General features: G+C 38.0%; 1 long non-coding RNA gene across 2 annotated transcripts in view; it reads left to right on the top strand.

Moving 5' to 3' along the window:
• The window catches only part of LOC127056822 (uncharacterized), a 118,667-nt gene extending 114,703 nt beyond the window's left edge, over positions 1–3,964 (top strand). For both annotated transcript variants that reach the window (XR_007775927.1, XR_007775928.1), the window contains 2 exons: positions 787–901; positions 1,387–3,964. This is a non-coding gene — a long non-coding RNA (uncharacterized LOC127056822). The remainder of the gene's footprint in view (positions 1–786; positions 902–1,386) is intronic.
• Positions 3,965–13,335: the final 9,371 nt, after the last annotated feature.

The following is a 13,335-nucleotide window of genomic DNA, read 5'->3' as shown; positions in this document are numbered from 1 at the left end:
CTGTGAATGTGAACCATTTTACAAAGAAACAGCTCTTAAATAAATATACATTTGAATATAACTTTTATTTTACATTCAAATCAGTTCTGATGATAAGAAAAGAGTCTGACTTCAACCTTTTCCCCCTTATAATACGTGACAGTTACCAAGACGCAGCAGCTCCTGCTATGAGGCATACAGTGGAACTGCAACGTTCTACATGCTGGAAGCAGTGCAATTAATCTGAAAGCCATTCTAGCACTGCATTCTGTAGGTCATAATGACAGGCTAGAGTCTGCATAAAAAAGCAGGAAACCCTGTAAGAAAGAAGTGAAAGTAGTTCTGGTTATGTTCAGCCTCAAAGCTTTTTATGTCAGAGTACTTGTGAGAAGATCCCAGGTGTCACTGGAAGGTATTTTTCTATGAGGTTTGGTGCTTGATGTTGGAACATTTTTCATCTCAGGAAATTAATAGCTGGCTAGTGGAGAAGAATATGTAGTGAATTAGACTAAGATTAGGATCCATGAGTAAAAGACTGAAACTGTGGACCAATCTAGTATTTTAAATTGAGCAAGTGGGTTGCTGCATCAACTTCAGGCATGTCAGTTCTGTCATTTCATTTTGCCTTACTTAGCGCTAGGTTCTGCCAGGTTTCAAGTCAATTTTAGGCATGAAATAGACTCTTTCCTCTAGCCCTGCTTATGTTAAACCTCTATGCTAACTATTGGAACACTGCCAACATTGACCACTGAGGTTACAAGATGTTTTTTAATTGTAACCTGCTGCTTTCTTTCTTCCTTCTCCTAGCTCCTCTTCCCAGCCCAGGGAAAGATTGACTACTTGGGAAATGGAAATTCAAATGTTCTTTGACATTTCTGTGGACTTGTTTCTTGACATGATGACCCATATTGCATGGTGCTAGGTAGGCTCTCTCTCTCTCTCTTCCCCTTTGAGGAAGCTACACTGATCTTTTTAAACAGCACAAACATTAATATGTTGTATTTGCTTTTCTCCTACTAAAGCTAAACTGGTCTTTTTACTGTGAGAACCTAAAAACTCCATATCTGAAAGTCTTATTTTGGGTTGAAGCAATTGCAAAGATTTACATTTTCCAAATATTATAGTGATGGCTTGGAGGAAAGAAAATCAGTAGGTGGGTATGTTGTTGCTTTTACCAGGCATCAGAATATTGGCTGATTCCAGAGCAAGTTTTCTTCTTGAGAGAGGACTTGTGAACATAATCAATTAAAGAAGGAATCTGATTTGCTTGTAATTGTTTTTCTGTCTATATGAATGATGTAAGGATATATTGGAAGAATTCAATCTTTTCTAAAATAACAGGTTTGCTAGTTGATTTACGGGTGTTTTTTGTTTTGTTTTGTTTTGTTTCTGTTGTTCTCTCTGTAGATGAGAAAAAGGTTAATTTGCTGGAGGAAATCATGTCTGTGCCAGAGAAGGTCAGCTTGCTCCATCATCATGTACTGCTGTCAGAAGCTGACCTGGACTCATACAACTTGGTTGAATGGAAAAATTAGACATTTTGATTTTTTTCAGCATAGTGCTTGCAGAATTTCTGTTTTCTCCAAGGGTTTTCAGACCTTCACCAGAAAGGAAGGACTGTATGACCCATTTCAGTTACTCTGATGTCTCATTACCCAGTTCAGCATCAATAACCCAATCTCGTTTCGAATGATGTAAAATTTCTGATAGCTGATTATTGCATTCTAAAACTACTAATTTAATCCTAAATTGTGCCAGACTCATGCTTTCTCCAATCCTCCACATGACCACGGGCCAAAACAACCCGTGATATATCACAGAATAGCTTAAGTGCTGCTTAAGTTGCTGTGGTTAGCACAGTTCCTTGGAACTATGTTGCTGGCCCATGACCAGGCAAGGTGCTGGATGCTCCCAGCTCACCACTCCTGCTCTTGCCATGACCACCCCACGAAGGCTGAATGCTTGAAACTCACAGTGCCATCAATGGGAGTAGTAATTCTGAAGAGCACCTCTAAGACCCTGCCCCCTAGTAAATTGATGGTGTTAGGAATAGTAAATGAGCGAGTGAATAAGTAAGATGGTCTGAGAAGAAATAAGATATTTCAAGTGGCACCCTACCAGCAAATGCTCTAGACATCTGTGGTCTAGACTTGAGGTAAAAACATGGCATCAAATGCAAATCTTAGTGACATAATGAGCGAAATCCTGTTAGCCTTACTCAGTAACTTCAGTGAGACTATCTGTACAGGATAAGGCCAGGAGGATTTGGCCCAAAAATGATTTCATGGCACACTGGTGGAATCAATTGCATGATAATAGCACTTTATCAAAAACTGATAAAGAATTGCTTCTCCAACAGAACATGTTTATGTTAAATGTAACAGAGGCTGTATGTCTATTGACTGTATCTATCTACCTGTCTATTATGCACCCAGCACCCACAGTATCTGAACACAGCAAAATGATTTAGCATACTGGCAAACTAAAAGACTATATTCGTCACCCTTTCCTTGTATGCTCCACGGAGTGTTCTTGACTTTTCCATTCCATATACTTATTTATTTGCCTTTCCTCTCATCTATTTATGTTCATACAACATGATCATCACATGACTTCTGAGCATCTATTTTGTATCTTATTCTATCTTCAGGAATGAGAGTATGGACTGTCCTTGGAATGTTACAGGGGGAAAGCTATTATCAAGAGAGGTGATCAAATATTGTAACTACATTTTTGTTTAGTTAATTACATTTTGCAATGTTGTATTGAGGTTAAAAACTGGTGTTACTTGAACATATTATGTATATCCTACCCATAGTCATTGTATTGACTATTTTAATCATTTTTATTATTGCTATACAGTATTAAATTATGGCATCAGTGATATCACTGTTATGTTTTGTTCCTCTTCTCAGTTGAGCAGTTTGGGATAGATTATTTCATATTATTTTGCTTTAAGATAAAGCTCCACTCCTGCAAATCCTTACTGGTACGCTTAGCCATAGACTTCAATAGGGTGAGCAGACTTTCACGGCACAACTTTTGGGAATAAATTACTCACATTGGTTTGCAGGACTGGTCCCCAAGAGTCTGTCTTATGAACTAAACTTCTAGGAGTTCAGCTAAAATCTTGGTAAAACGTGAGCTGTAACATAACATCCATATATGACAATGTCCAGTCCAGTTATGTAAATTCATATATTAAGTGCAACTAATTCAAATAAGATGTTCAAGAGTATATTAAATCAGTTAAAGCATAAAGGAAATTCTAATATTCAAATTACAATCTGACAGCACTTCGGCTCCAGTTCATGTAAGCAAACCTATTCAGGGCAGAACTTAAGCACATGCTGGGACTTAAGTACCTACTTAAGTGCTTTCCTGAACCAAGACCTGGATGTTTTAATGAAGAGTGACCTCTTAAACCAGGGGCCACAAAGCATTGCAGATTAAAAGGAGCTTCATAAATGTGCAGTTCATAAAATTTGGGGACTACTGTATATTCTCATTGCCTGGAGCGATGAATACACACAATTTCCATTAAAACCAATGGGATAATTGTATATTGATACATCTGGGTGTAGGTTGGAAGGGATACCTGCCATTGCTGGGAGAGGTGGCTGATGCTCCATTGTATTTCAGCATTATCTTAATTTTTGGAAGTGGTGAACCATTTTTGCTGCATTGTAGCCTGGGAACTGGAAATGCTGCTCACAACCCTCAGGCAAAGAAAGGGCCTGCTATGGCATTCTTACTTTTAAACCTAAGTAGGCAGTAGGGTTAAAGAACTGGCTTCAACCTTGGCCTGCTCGTAAGCCTAAGACCCTACTCTATGCAGTAACTCCGAATTTCTATTGTCACACTGGGGCAAAGGGTTCATCAAAATCATAGTTTTGATGAGACTATTTTTGTTATTTGACTGCTTTCTTATTCTAGGTCTGATTTACTGGATCTGACTCTTTTATATGGTTTGCTGATTGATGTCAATAAAATGCTTCACCTAACCCTTGCTTTGTTGCTGCCTTTTACATTTTTCAATAGCTGGCTTTGAAATAAAAGCTTTATTTGTAAATGTGAAACCTCCAGAAAAACAGTGGCATTATCTGGAGGGAGTTAAGGGATTTTCTCAGGCTTGTTTACTATCATGATCTAATGACTCTACTACCGATTCCACTTATACTAGTGTAAGTCAAGTATAACTCCATTAAAATCAGTGGCGTTACACAATGCCAGTGAGATCACCACTAGACTCAATGTATTCATTTGTACCTTTTACACATGGCACTGGACATTTGTGTTTTAGTTAATTTCATTGCTTTCAAAATATTAAATAGTCACCAAAATGTTCCGATATAGTAGCATAAAATATTCTCTAATATATGTTATGTATCATACCCCCATCATCATTTAATAATATCCTTCAATTATTATAAGCTTTTCCTACAAGGCTTGGAGTAAAACTATTATTAAGATAGATTTGAAGACTAAACAATACTCTCTTATGGAGAGTCCAAGTTAAAAACTGGATTTCCTTTAAAAAGCAGAAGAGTGTTGGGGGGGGGAGGAAAATATAATGCAATAATAGACTTTTTGTGATTCTAAAGGAGATGACTAGAAAACTTTATTAGCTAGACGAAATGCTTCCTAGACACACACACACACACACACACACACACACACCCACACACACAAAACAAGTAATATAATTTTTACTCCCCGAGGCCAGGGAGATTGGGTAAGGAGGCATATGTTCCTGCTGCCCTTCTGCCTTCCAGGTGGGCATGGCGGCGGGGGAAAGAGATTGCCTTTAATCAGGCAGCTGTTCCCCTGTTCCCCGAGAGGGTTGGTGAAGAGGCCATTGCTGCTGCTGCCCCCTTCTCCAAGACCTGAGGGGGAAGTGAAGAGGCCCCTGCTCTTGCTGTTACCCCAACCACAGACCATGGGAAAAGGCATGTTTGTGGCTGAGTTAATGTATGAAATGGATGGTGACTCTTCGGGGGAGCTGTGTAGGCCAGAACTAGCTGGGAGGATCAGGGGAGGCTGGACTGATGGGGGGGTGGGTTCTGTTATTAATGGGGAGGGCTGGGGGGTGTGTTTAACAGCAGAATGAATTGTGCAGGGAATTAACTGGGGGGGGGGGGCTGTCTATATGTACGAGGGGAACAGAATTAATGGTGCATGTCCAGGGGGCACATATGGAATTATGTGAGAAAGATATGTGACCTCAGGACTTAATTGAGTGGGCCCGGGTGGAGGGAGTAAGAGCACTCAGCTTAAGCCCATTATGATTTATTTATATTTACAGAACATTAATGTACTCTTTTTATGTTGGAATATATTGGCAAGTATGTAAAACAAAAGTATAAGTAAGCAAGTCTCCCAATTTTTTTTTATTTATTTCTGGTTGAATTTCCTGAAATCCAGAGAGGAAAAAAGAGGCAGTTCCAGAGTAGGGTTCCAAAATCAATGAACAGATAAAAAATAACATGAATATATATAAAAAACAACCTTGTGATTTTTCGCCAAACTCATTACTGTTTTAATCTCTTTCATGATTTTTGAACAAATGGTGTTGGCACTAATGCTGCAGCCAGAATTCTTGGTGCTGTGGTGAGGGAGTGGGAGCAGGAGGAGAAATGAAACCAACTCTTTCATGTAAAGAAAAGAAGACAAGGTATGCACATGATGTCATCTATATTCATCAATATGCAAATAAATGTATCATTGTGTGTATAGAATCTCCAGATTTCTGGAGTTTTGTCCTTAACAAGTATGTGAAGGCCAAAAGTATAATTGGGTTCAAAAAGACACGGTGGATCTCTCCAAAACTACCTTGTTCTGTACACTCCCCTTGAAACTCTATTACTGGCCTCTGTTGGAGACAGTATACTGGGTTAGAGGGACAATTGGTCTGACCCAGTATGGCACGTCTTATGTTCTCATATATCCCCTATATTAAGAAATGAATTTACAAGATCTTATGTAGGCTAATATTTTTCATGTAGAACAGCCTAAAAAATGGCCCCCAAATTGCCAAGTCATTTAGCCCAGTGGTAAGTGTTTGAAGCTGAGCAATCATATTCTCAGCAATCATCAGTAAGGTCAGAGAAATCAGAGGCAGAATAAATAGTAACTGTCTGACTAAACTGGTGTAACTGATATGAACGACCCTTCCACTCCCATTAGATTTTCATTAAAGAAATGTTCTTTATCTAGTTTCTCTAGCCATAAAATTGTAAGTCCAAATTTTGTGGTTCAATTCATATTTCTCTGTTTGGGTTTTTTGCCTATAGTAATATTCCTCATGAGTTTTTCTAATTCATTAGATGCCTCACTTCTTTAACCAATTCTTTATTTTTCTTTTCATTCTGATCTTTTTAAAAATAACTTGGAAAACTATGTTTATTTTGTCTGTTTATCTTGGATATTTTGATCATATATAATAGAACCTTTTATTGCCTTCAACAACCATCAGAACTCTTTCTTGTTTTCCCTTCCCCTGTGCATATTGGATAGTGTACCAAGTTTAACCATTTGGCTTTAAGAAAGTATTTGAAGAAGTTTAAAGTACACAAATACCAGCACACACATATACACAGAGGATATATTCCTTGTAATTCTTGTTCATATATCATGGAGTTTGTCACTGGAAGAATAAGCATATTTATCGATTCAATATACCTTTAAACATATATAACCTTTAAACAGCCTATCTTCCTGTGACCAATTGTATTTGGCAGTTGGATTTATTAATCCCATATCAGTATTTTGGGCATTGGCAAAATATAACCATAGGGAGTTTACAAAAATGGCACAGTGTGGTACAAAGATTTTATCAGCGTAGAGTGGAATGATGGCGTGACACATAGCCCGAAAGGGTTAAGCATTCTGTAGGATAAATGACCCAAATTCAACCTCTAGAGACATATTGGTAGATAATGTTTGTGTTTTTGTGTGTTTACAGATACATTATTAGAAGTTAACAATGTAATCGAACATTTACTGTCTTTGCTATATTCTGTTAATTCAGAGATCCAATGGAGATCTTAACATTTAAATGAAGTGTAAATATAGTGATATCACTTTATTGAGCAGATCAGCTGCAAATGGTGGAAAACAGGCAATTGCCTTATGTTAATTCCTGTAGCTAATTACTGCTAATGCTTAGGAAATAGGTCTACTTCAAAGTATCAATGATTGTCTATTGTTCGCCTAAGGATTCCATGCTGTCAAGAGAAGGCCAGGCACTGTATAAATGTCTCTTGGGTCCTGATCCTTTTTTATCTCAGATCTGCTTGATGCTTTATGTAGGGGAAGCTTGAGTTGTAAGACTGAGATCACCAGTCCCATCTGGATCACCCTGACTATGAACATTGGACTATACCCTATGGACTAATTTTGAAAGAACTCTTTGTAACTACAAAGCTCACCATCTCTACTATTAAACTGATCTCAGAACTACTCATGCCTATATGTATACTGATATTTTAACAAATACTCTTTTCTTCTTAATTTTTGTTTTTAGTTTAGTTAATAAGAATTGGCTGTAAGTGTGTATTTAGGTAAGATCTGGAATATCCATTAACTTGGGAGGCAATGTGTCTGATCCTTTGAGATTGGCAGAACTTTCATATTTGACTTGGCTCTCTAGGAGGGAGCCCAAAAGCTGGGTTGCTTTTCACAGAACTGTGTTTTGGTTTCTGTGTAACTAGTAAGGTATTACAGAAGCTGTTTTGTGCTGGCTTGGTAAATCTCAATATTGGAATATCCACCAGTTTTGGGGATTGTCTGCCCCATTCTTTGCAGTTTGCCCTAACTGAGTAATCTCAGTGTGGCCCCTCCCAGGACCCTCGTAACAGATGGCATTACTCATGAGCTCTTATTATTCACCATCATGTATTCTGTATATTGCATGTGTTATGGACTAACTTTTTTAGAAATATTTTAGAGAGTTCTTAATAACAGTGCTAGGACTATTTCTTTCCAGGTGCCATAGCTGCCATGTGTCCAGCTACAACTATACCACAGATATATACACAGATATAATGATGTTTATATAATAATTCTGTATCATAAATAATCTATACCAAGTTGTACATATAAAATTGTTACCAGTGGATTTATATATATTTATGTTAGCTGTATAAGGTTCTATAACACCAGGAAGATTCTTAGTAGGTGTTAGTAGTGTAGTTAGTACAGTCTGTCATCAACAGAACACAGGCTGATCTGTGGCGTACGGTCATTTAAAATGCGTACGTGAGACCTCACATGAGGGACACGTCCAAACAGCAGAAGCAATAGTTTTGAAAGCATCAATCTCTTGACCTTCTACAGTTTGCTATAACTTTGGTTTCTTGATTCAGCCTTTCTGCTGTCAATAAATTGCAGTAATAAACAGTGGATAATAACAGATTTGTGTGTGGCAGTGGTAAATTCTGGCAAATAGTGATGAGACATACTCAGCAAGGGCCAGGTCCAGCTCCTACTGCGGTCAATAGGGATCTTTTCATCTCTGTGTCACGAATATGATCAGGCCTCGGGTGAAAGCCATTTTAGAGCTGGTTGAGGAATAGTTTGCCCATCTCATAAAAAAAATTTAGATATGAAAAAAAATTCCCTTCCCAAATTGGGATGAAAAGCGCAAATTTCAGAAATTTTTGCAAATTTTGCAAAATTTGAGAAATTTTTTTTTGGGTCAATCAAAACATTTTGTTTGGATAATTTCAAAATGTTTCATTTAACTTTTGTCCTTTTTTTTCTCTTTTCAAACAATTTTTAGTCTAAATTTACTAAAATTTCAAAACAAAGTCATTTTCACTCAACCCCCCCCAAACTTTTTAGTTCAAAATTGTTGAAACAGAACATTTTGACAATTTCAAAAAAAAATGGAATTTTTTTTTAGTTGGGAGATTTGACAAAATTGATCTTGTTTCATGAACAGTTTGGGTTTAGACAAATTGGCAATTTTGGCAAAAAATGGTTTGCTGCAAAATTCCCTCACTATTTTGCATATTATGCATTGTCTAGTATGGATAAACAAGCAATAGTTAGTATGTCTATTTTTTCTGTCTTCCTCAGCTTTATGGCTATTTTTTTAACCAATGCTAAGAATTTAAAACTAAAGATCAGCTCGCATGAGTTATAATCAGCACTTTCAGAAGTCAGAATAGACCCAATAGTATTCTCTGGACTAAGAGGATTTCACTGTGTTTTGAAAGCTGTAGTCTACTTTCTTTGTAGAATAGTAGGACCACTTTCAGGACATACAGGACCTGATTCCAGTCAAACTGATTAAAAAGGTATAAGTCCAGAATAATTCTATTGAAATCAATAAAAGTAACAAAGGCATATGGAGTGCAGTCAGGATTGCATTATTCCATTGCAACTAAAACACAACAAGATGCAGTAGAACTATACATGTATAATTACAAATGTTGAGGTAGCAACCATTTTGACAGAAATATAGGTACCTCTGAAGCTATTTTTAAAGATTTGCTTTCTGAAAGCCATGCTAGTGCAGCACTTCTGATAAACTGGTTTGAAAATGTTTGTGGTGAAAACAGTGCTCCAGAAATGGGCAGGGCAGACAGCCATGGAGATTAAAGGTCTCTGCTTATTCACAGAACATGTACAGGTCAGGCAGTTTCCTTCACTGTCTCCCAGTGTGCCTCAACTCTGACCTAGAGGTCCAGCTGAAGTATGCCCATTCTCAGTCCTTGACCTCTTATTTAAATAGGTTAGTGAGCATCCATCAGATGGTAGCTGCTTTTTGGTTAGACTCACCATCAACTCAAGATGCAATGTGGCGTTGTAGTGAGATATTCTAATACTAAAAAGATACTAATCTTTTGAGCCATTCAGTCGCAAAAAAATTTTTTCCAGAGGGAATCAAATGTCTAGTGAAATGCCTTTACTCACCAGAGGTTACACAGTGGGTGTCCTTTCCAAACATGTCATGGAAGTGTTACATTAGGAGCTTACATTAATAAATTGTGGGTGTCTTCTATTTACCTGAAGAAAGAGCTGGTTACTGTGGAATGTGTCTCTTTATACTGTATTCACCTTCTTAGTATAAATAACAGCAGGAATGAACAGGAGTACTTGTGGCACCTTAGAGACTAACACATTTATTTGAGCATAAGCTTTTGTGGGCTAAAACCCACTTCATCAGATGCATGTAGTGGAAAACACAGTAGGAAGATATAGATAGATAGATAGATAGATAGATAGATAGATAGATAGATAGATAGATATACACACAGAGAACATAAAACTCACCTTAACTGATCACTCTCCTTATAGTGTGTATGGTAACACCCACTGTTTCATGTTCTCTGTGTATATATATATCTTCCTACTGAATTTTCCACTACATGCATCCAATGAAGTGGGCTGTAGCCCACAAAAGCTTATGCTCATATAAATTTGTTTTTCTCTAAGGTGCCACAAGCACTCCTGTTCTTTTTGCAGATAAAGACTAACATGACTGCTACTCTGAAGCAGGCAGAATGTATGCCATGAAGTTGTAGCAGTGTCGGTCCCAGGATATTAGAGCAACAAAGGTAGGTGAGATAATATCTTCTGTTGGACCAACTTCTGTTGGTGAGAGAGACAAGCTTTCGAGCCACACAGAGCTGTTCTTAGGTCATGACCTGAACACTGAAGAAAATCTCTGTGTGGCTCGAAAGCTTGTCTCGCTCACCAACAGAAGATGGTCCAATAAAAGGTATTACCTCACCAACCTTGTCTTACTAGGCAGAATGGACATGATTCATGAAGTCAAGTATCAGAGGGGTAGCCGTGTTAGTCTGGATCTGAGGAACTGGGTATTCACCCACGAAAGCTCATGCTCCAAAACGTCTGTTAGTCTATAAGATGCCACAGGATTCTTTGCTGCTTTTACATGATTCATGAAGTATATTCAAAAGAATGCTCCAAATAATGCCGGTTGAAATGAACCGAATGCACAAAAAGTTAGAGAAATAAAATATACCTAGCTAAATCTTATTGTAGGCTCAATATCAATTACACCCAGGTAGAAGAATACTTACACACCAGAACGTTATTAAACATGCTTTTGCTAACAGAAGCCCATTGTCATTAGTAAAACAAATTCAGATTAATTTATGGTGGTGATCTTGTGCTGGTAACTAAGATCTTCCAAGAAAATCAGGAGATATTTGAATTTTCCATTGACATTGGGCTTTTATTTCTGTCCATCATGGTAGTGTCTGAGAGTATCCTGCATAAAACCAGTAACAATAGTCTCTACTAGACTTCATGGAGTCTCTGGCTTGTCTCTCTTTTCAGGGTAAAAACTGTGTGGGATAGGAATTTTTTGTTTTTGTGTGATTGATTAGTTAGTTACAGGTTATTTTGTCTTTGGGAAGGTGGGGGGAAGGGAGGTTAGTGGAGGCAGAAGAGGTGTCAATGCTGTGAATGTTGTTCTTCTTTTTATAGAATGGCCCTTTCCAAGTGCTAGTCATGTGCTAAGGAACACACATGGAAAGAGCCTGCCAAGGAAATAATAGTAGTGGCAATTCTAATTTTGCCAGTGCCAAGGTACATACTTCAAGTCCCATACAAGCATAAACAACATTCAAGATAAAAGAGGGATCTGTATCCACGTGTGTGAATTTCTTACATTGTCTTGTCAGGAAGATAGAAATAATTATTACGGGATGAAGATGGGAATTCCCCTTCAAAGATATTCATTCATCAAGAGAACAATTAATGACAACTCACGAATGGTGGCAACCTTTTATTTTCTATTTTCAGTGGCATGTGTGGGCCCAGACTGCTGAGAGTCTCAGTACTCACTCCCAAGCCCCAATTACTTTGGCAAGGAATGACTGTGTGCTATAGGGACCATCCCTTCCCCAGGCAAGTGGATTCCCAGCCAAGAATGGGTTTGGGGCTTTTGGCATTAAGGTAATGCATGAGTACCACTGCGAAGTAGAAACCACTGATTGTTTCCAGCAAAGGAATGGCAGTTGTTTTTAACTACCTAATTAATTATCACTGATGGAATAAAGGAAACCAAGTATTTTGGTTCCTGAGCAGAGCAGACGTACTGGAGACGTTAATCATGCAATCATTGCTGAGCAAGATAAAAAAAATCAACAAAAATAAAATAAAATCTTTTTTTTTCTCACTCACTGTAGTTTTCTAGCTACAGGGCTATATTTTACCCTCAGTCTTTGTACCAAACGTCTGTTGCCACAAGGTGGACCAAGTTACTTTTCAAGTAGTTAAAGATTATGGCTCTATTTCTCTACTGTCCTGTGTTATTATTTACACATACGCAAGGTGAGCTTTGAATCTGCATAAAATGCTACCACACTCATTTGGCAGTGTTTTTTACACCTACTTTGCATTAACTTTGCACAGCTGCAAATGACTTCCCAGAGTATAAAGCAGCAGAGAAATGGGCTCATGGCTTTTAAAATGAGGCTAGTTTGTTTTTTAAATAAAGTAGTTAAAATCTGAGACTGGAATTTTCAAAAAGACCTAAGACAATGGGACTTCAGTACCTAAGTCTCTTGGGCCCACTGAAAATCCCAGTCTGAATGTGTTACATCTTATGAATGTTTAAAAAATATGGCTAATGATGAAGTGAGTAACTGTAATAATATGCAACACATTTTGAAAGGGTGCAGACAAATCAGTCATGAATATACAGTTATCTTGCTATTTTGCATGATTTAAGTCGCAGCTGCAGAAACTATCACAAGCCTGCATCCCAAGAAAGGGGAAAAAAACCATAGGCAGGAGTTGTAGACCAAGCTGGATGAGCAAGCATCTCAGAGAGGTGATTAAGAAAAAGCAGAAAGCCTACAAGGAGTGGAAGAAGGGTGGGATTACCAAGGAAAGCTACCTTAGTGAGGTCAGAACATGTAGGGATAAAGTGAGAAAGGCTGAAAGCCAAGTAGAGTTGAACCTTGCAAAGGGAATTAAAACCAATAGTAAAAGGTTCTATAGCCATATAAATAAGAAGAAAACAAAGAAAGAAGAAGTGGGACCGCTAAACACTGAGGATGGGAAGGAGGTTAAGGATAACCTAGGCATGGCCCAACATCTAAATAAGTACTTTGCCTCAGTCTTTAATAAGGCTAATGAGGAGCTTAAGGGTAATGGAAGGATGACAAACGGGAATGAGGATATGGAGGTGGATATTACCACATCTGAGGTAGAAGCCATACTTGAACAGCTTAATGGGACAAAATTGGAGGGCCCAGACAATCTTCATCAGAGAATATTAAAGGAACTGGCGCATGAAATTGCAAGCCCGTTAGCGAGAATTTTTAATGAATCGGTAAACTCAGGGGTTGTACCGTACGACTGGAGAATTGC

The sequence above is a fragment of the Gopherus flavomarginatus genome, chromosome 8 (genome assembly GCF_025201925.1).
Source record: "Gopherus flavomarginatus isolate rGopFla2 chromosome 8, rGopFla2.mat.asm, whole genome shotgun sequence".
Classification (NCBI taxonomy): domain Eukaryota; kingdom Metazoa; phylum Chordata; order Testudines; family Testudinidae; genus Gopherus; species Gopherus flavomarginatus.
This window is presented reverse-complemented; position numbering and strand designations above follow the sequence as displayed.